The sequence below is a fragment of the Scyliorhinus torazame genome, chromosome 4 (genome assembly GCF_047496885.1).
Source record: "Scyliorhinus torazame isolate Kashiwa2021f chromosome 4, sScyTor2.1, whole genome shotgun sequence".
NCBI classification, from domain to species: domain Eukaryota; kingdom Metazoa; phylum Chordata; class Chondrichthyes; order Carcharhiniformes; family Scyliorhinidae; genus Scyliorhinus; species Scyliorhinus torazame.
In genome coordinates, this window is record NC_092710.1 from 329,034,921 (window position 1) to 329,041,698 (window position 6,778).

A 6,778-nucleotide genomic window follows, 5' to 3' on the forward strand; every position below is an offset into this window, starting at 1 on the left:
GGCACCAGGGGAAACGAAGGATGCTCTTTACGCTCAAAGTTGCGCACCTGCAGATATCTAAATACGTTCGTTCATGGAAGCTGGAACTTCTCTGAAATCTTCCCTAACCCTGCAAACCTACTTTGGTGGTATGTATTATGGGTATTAAGGTACCCTGTGATGCCGAGAGGCTATTGGTGGATAGACACTGGGTCCCGATTGGATCAGCCGCCTGCTGGCTCCACCCAGTAAGGAGGAGTATAAGAGCCCGGGTTCTCCCAGCAGCTGCATTCTGTAACTGTGCTGCTGGGGAACAAGTCTGCGTAATAAAGCCATCGTTCGACTCCTTCTCATCTCGTCTCGTGAATGATTGATTGTGCTACAATTTATTACGCAAACTTTTAAGGACATGGAGCTCCGAATCATTCCGGAGTGACTGCGAATCAGCCCCCACGCGGCAAACGCAGCGGCAACTTTTAAACATTGGTTAGCGTGTTTTCAGGGATACCTCTGAACGGCGCCTAGCATACCGCCGACAGAAGAGCAGAAAATCCAGGTCCTGCATGCCAGGGTGAGCCCTGAAATCTACACGCTCATCGAGGATGCGGACGATTTCCCGATGGCGATCGCCATGCTGATAGGAATCTACGTTCGGCCCGTCAACCAGGTCTACGCACGCCACCAGCTCGCGACGAGACGGCAAATCCCCGGGGAATCGCTGGACGAATTCTACAATGCGCTGGGGAGAAACTGCAACTGCACATCGGTTTCGGCTAATGAACACACAGAGCTGCTGGTCCAAGATGCGTTCGTGGCAGGTATGCTTTCATCCCAAATTCGCCAGCGATTGCTGGAAAGAGAAACATTAGGCCTCAAAGAGGCACGGGCCCTCGCGGCCACGTTTGATGTGGCGTCACAGAACGCCCGCGCCTACGCCCCCGACCGCGCGGCAGCCCCTTGGACACCGTGGACCCCCGCCGCGACCAAACCCCCGGGACCCCCCCCCCCCACAGGCCTGCGCTGCCAGAGCGGCAGATCACCCGGGGGGGCCCCGCTGCTACTTTTGTGGGCAGGGGAAACACCCCCGAATGCACTGCCCGGCCCGCTCGGCCCTCTGTAAAGGGTGCAGCAAAAAGGGGCACTTTTTAGAAGTGTGCCAGGTCCGGGGGGGTAGCCGCAATCCCCGGGGGAGAACCCCAAACTCAACCCCCCCAGAGATCCATGTGCGGCCAACAGGCGCCGCCATCTTCGGTCCCGGACTCCATGCAGGAGTGATGGGCGCCTCCATTTTGTTCTCCCCCATCAACGTGCGATCCATCGGTAGCGCCATCTTGTCCACCCCCGACTGTGTGCGAACCGTGGACACCGCCATCTTGGCTGATGGCTAAGGACCCCGGAATGGACGGCCACATGGGGCCTGAAGAAAACGCCCCGATGCAGCAACTACAACTGGCTTCTGTGACCCTGGACCAGTCGCGGCCCCGAACGCTCCAAACAGCATCAACGACTATATTTATAAACGGGTACGAGACGCCCTGCCTGATCGACTCTGGGAGCACGGAGAGTTTTATACACCCCGACACGGTAAGACGCTGTTCCCTTCCGATCCACCCGAGTAATCAAAAAAAAATTCTGGCGGCAGGGTCCCATTCTGTAGAGATAAAAGGGTTCTGCATCGCGAACCTCACGGTGCAGGGGAGGGAGTTCAAGAACTACCGGCTTTATGTCCTCCCTCACCTCTGCGCTGCCACACTCCTGGGATTGGATTTTCAGTGTAATCTCCAGGGTTTAACGTTTAAATTCGGCGGCCCTATACCCCCACTCACTATCTGCAGCCTCGCGACCCTCAAGGTTGAACCCCCTTCCCTGTTCGCGAACCTCACCCCGGATTGCAAACCAGTCGCCACTAGGGGCAGATGGTACAGCGCCCAGGACTGATCTTTTATCCGGTCAGAAGTCCAGCAGCTGCTGAGGGAAGGCATAATTCAGGCCAGCAATAGTCCCTGGAGAGCCCAGAATGGTAGTTGTAAAGACCGGGCAGAAGCAGAGGATGGTTGTAGACTATAGTCAAACCATCAATAGGTACACGCAGCTGGATGCGTACCCTCTCCCCCGCATATCCGACATGATCAACCGGATTGCACAGGACAAGGTCTTTTCCACGGTGGACCTTCAGTCCGCCTACCACCAGCTCCCCATCCTCCCCGGCAACCGCTAATACACTGCTTTCGAAGCAGATGGGCGGCTCTATCATTTTTTAAGGATTCCATTCGGCGTCACTAACGGGGTCTCGGTCTTCCAACGGGAGATGGACCGAATGGTTGACTGGTACGGTTTGCGGGCCACGTTCCTGTACCTCGACAACGTCACCATCTGTGGCCACGACCAGCAGGACCACGACGCCAACCTCCGCAAATTCCTCCAGACCGCAAACGCCCTGAATCTCACTTACAACAGGGAAAAATGCGTGTTTAGCACCGACCGTTTAGCCATCCCCGGCCACGTAGTGCGAAATGGAGTAATGGGCCCGGACCCCGAACGCAAGCGCCCCCTCATGGAGTTCCCCCTCCCCCACTGCTCCAAGGCCCTGAAACGCTGCCTGGGCTTTTTCTCTTATTACGCCCAGTTGGTCCCCAACTACGCGGACAAGGCCTGTCCGCTAATCCAGTCCACGGTTTTTCCCCTGTCAACAGAGGCTTGCCAGTCCTTCAGCTGCAACAAAGCGGATATCGCAAAGGCCACGATGCATGCAATCGACGAGTCCCTCTCCTTCCAAGTCGAGAGCGAATTGTCTGACGTAGCTCTGCCGGCCACTCTCAACCAAGCGGGCAGACCTGTGGCCTTTTTATCACGCACCCTCCACGCTTCAGAAATCCGCCACTCCTCAGTATAAAAGGAAGCCCAGGCCATAGTGGAAGCTGTGCGACATTGGAGGCACTACCTTGCCGGTACGAGACTCACTCTCCTCACTGACTAACGGTCGGTTGCCTTCATGTTCGATAATGCACAGCGCGGCAAGATTAAAAACGACAAGATCTTGCGGTGGAGGATAGAACTCGCCATCTACAACTACGAGATCTTGTACCGTCCGGGGAAGCTAAATGAGCCTTCCGATGCCCTGTCCCGCGGTACATGTGCCACCGCACAAGTGGACCGCCTCCGAGCCCTCCACGAGGACCTCTGCCACCCGGGGGTCACTCGTTTTTTCCACATCATTTAGACACGCAACCTGCCCTACTCCATCGAGGAGGTCAGGACAGCCACCAGGGACTGCCAAATCTGCACGGAGTGCAAATCGCACTTCAACCGGCCAGATAAAGGCTTCCCGTCCCTTTGAATGCCTCAGCATGGACTTCAAAGGTCCCCTCCCCTCCACCGACAGCAACACGTATTTCCTGAACGTGATTGACGAGTACTCCCGGTTCCCATTCGCCATCCCCTGCCCAGACATGACCACAACCACCGTCATCAAGGCCCTCCAGGATATCTTTACACTGTTCAGTTTCCCCGCTTACATACACAGCGATAGGGGGTCCTCCTTTATGAGCGACGAACTGCGTCAATTCCTGCTCAACAGGGGCATTGCCTCAAGCAGGACGACCAGTTACAACCCCTGGGGAAATGGTCAGGTAGAGAGGGAGAACGGAAGGGTCTGGAAGACCGTTCTACTGGCCCTACAATCCAGGAACCTGCCAGTCTCCCGCTGGCAAGAAGTCCTCCCGAAGGCCCTCCATGCCATCTGGTCTCTGCTCTGTACAACTACCAATCAGACACCTCATGAACGTCTCCTTGCCTTCCCCAGGAAGTCCTCCTCCGGGACCTCGCTACCAACCTGGCTAGCGACACCCGGACCCATCCTGCTTCGGAAGCACGTGCGGGCGCACAGATCGGACCCGTTGGTCGAGAGGGTCCACCTGCTGCACGCTAACCCCCAGTATGCCTACGTGGCATTCCCTGACGGCCGGCAAGATACAGTCTCCCTTCGGGACCTGGCGCCCGCCGGAACCCCACGCGCACCCGAACCATTACCCCCACCCCCTCCACCTCCACAGCACCTCACGGGAGGGTCAGTCCTCCCGCCACTCCTGTCTAGGCCCTCCCACCCACTGACACCCCCTGCAGGCGCCCCCCTCTCGTGTCAACCGTTTGCCCCACCAGCACCGCCTAGGGGTGACGAAGCTGCCATGGAGGCCGAAGCCACGCTCCCGGAGTCGCAGCTACCCAGACCCCCACCAGAATCACCACCGAAGCCCAGTCAATCCAGGAGGACGACCAGGCCACCCGACCGACTGATTGCTTCACTGTAACGTTAACTGTAAACGAACACTGCATGTAAATATTCTCGACAACTCTGTAAGGAGGTATCACGGTACCTCCATATCTGATCATACCATGTTAGATGAGATTGTTACCACTGGCGCCACCCCCGTCGGACTCTTTCATAACAGGGGGTGAATGTGGTATAATCAGGTATTACAGTCTGAGAGGTTGAATACCATTGGTTAAACCTAGGAGTTTACCATTGGCTGTTTGGTACGTAGCTCCACCCTGACAGGCGGGGTATAAGAACCGGTGCCGTCCCAACAACCCTCATTTCTTTACCGAAGCTGCTGGGGAACAGTTCTAGTCGATTAAAGCCTTCAGTTATGATAACACTTTGTCTTTGATTGTAATTGATCGCGCATCAGAAAGTAAGTTGAAGAATCTGCAAATCGGGACATGGATCGTTTAAGTGAACAGACAAAACTCATGGCAGATGCAGTATAATGTGGGAAAATGTGAACTCGTCCATTTTGGCAGGAGGATCCTGGGGTACAAAGAGATCCTGATACATGAATCAAAATAAGTTAGCACGTGGGTGCAACAAGTGCTTAGGAAGACAAATGGTATGTTGTAGTTTATTGGAAGTGGAAATGGAATATATTGTGCGCGATTCTCCGGAAAGGTTTCTGAGTGTTGTAGCGAGCGGGAACCGTCGCGAGCTTCCCGCCGTTCGGTCCAGCGAGGTCGGCATCGCTATCCAACGTTAATCGATCCACTTAACGAGGCCTCACGGATGTCTCGCCGCAAATGAAGTCTCGCCAGCCGATTGGCCGGGACCGCGCTCGCCAGCCCCCCACTAACAAGGTCGAGCAGCACTTAAGCAGCAATTGCACAGCCGACCCCAGCCAGCTCGCTACAATGGCGTTCAGGAGATCGGCCCCAAGGTTCAGGGACGCTGACCGAGGGAAGCTGCTAGACTCCCACCCTGCATTACATGCCGGCACCCATACCGGCCGCGATGGCTGGGAGCCCTGGCCAGTGAGGCCACCAGCTACCCACCCCCTGGGCTCCGTGCATCAGACTGTCTAACACTGTCGTTTTCTGTTCCCCCCCCCCCGCCCTAGGAGAAGGCCGCCCACAACCGTCGGAAGCGGGAGAAAACTGGAGGGGGACTGCCGGACCTGCAGCCCCTCACCGTAGCAGAGCAGAGGGCCAGAGGAAAGGGAGGTCATCAGGGTGGAGTTCGGCTGCAGGCGATGAAGTGAGACCCTGCTGAGTGGCAGTTCCCATTGACACTTGAAAATGAAATGAAATGAAAATTGCTTTTTGTCACATGTAGGCTTCAAATGAGGTTACTGTGAAAAGCCCCTAGTCACCACATTCCGGCGCCTGTTCAGGGAGGCTGGTACGGGAATTGAACAGCGCTGTTGGCCTGCCTTGGTCTGCTTTCAAAGCCAGCATTTTAGCCCTGTGCTAAACCAGCCCCTGCGTCAAACCCCCCCCTGCAATACCACCACCCTTAAACTGTCCTCACCCCAACACCTCCGTCACCCCCCCTTACCACCTTCTCACCCCCAACCCCCACCCTCACCCCCACACCTCCCTCACCCTCACCCCCACCCTTACCACCTTCTCACCCCCACGTCCCACCCTCACCCCCACACGACCCGCACCCCCACAACCTCCAGTCTCCACCAGCCCGTGGTCCAATCATGCGTCTTGTCTTGTGCCTTGTAGGACCTGCTGGTGATGGGGTGGGACTGTCCGGTGTCTCCCAGCCTCCTGCCAGTTCCATAGCCGGAGCTGCCCCCCCCCCTCCCCCCTCCCCCGCCATGAGCGGTGCAGTGATGAAGTGAGCAGTTCGGACATCATCCCTCGACCCGAGACGGAGGACACTCCGGAGCTCGAGTCTGAGGATGGCATTGATATCCCCTCACGGCTGTCAACATCATCTTCCACCATCGCAAAGACACTCACCTTGGTTGGGCTCTTTAGTAAAGAGGCTCCTGGGACACTATCTGGTGCACACCACACAGCTGCTCTGGTACAGCAGGTGGAGGTAGGAACACCTGAGGGAGCGGACTCCAACCGCATGCAGGAAGAGGATGTGGTGCCGATGATGCGTGGCCCCCAGGTCAACACCGCAGGAGTGGCGTCCGCATTGGAGGCATTGGGGGTGACGGCTTGGGCTATGGATCATCCTCCCCATGTGTGCATTGGTTTCCTCCGGGTGCTCCGGTTTCCTCCCACAGTCCAAAGTTATGAACATTAGATGGATTGGCCATTCTAAATTGCCCCTTAGTATCCATCAAGGTTAGGTCGGGTTACTGGGTTACAGCAATAGGGTGGAGGTGTAGGCTTAAATAGGGAGCTCTTTCCAAGGGCCATTGCAAATCGATGGGCCAAATGGTCTCCTTCTGCACTGTAGGATTCTATGATCTACGATCTGCATGTCCGATTGTGCAGACAGAGAGGTTTCACTAACAGCAATGCGACAACACTAGGTAATCTGTACAGGTGATGTTGGCTTGATTAA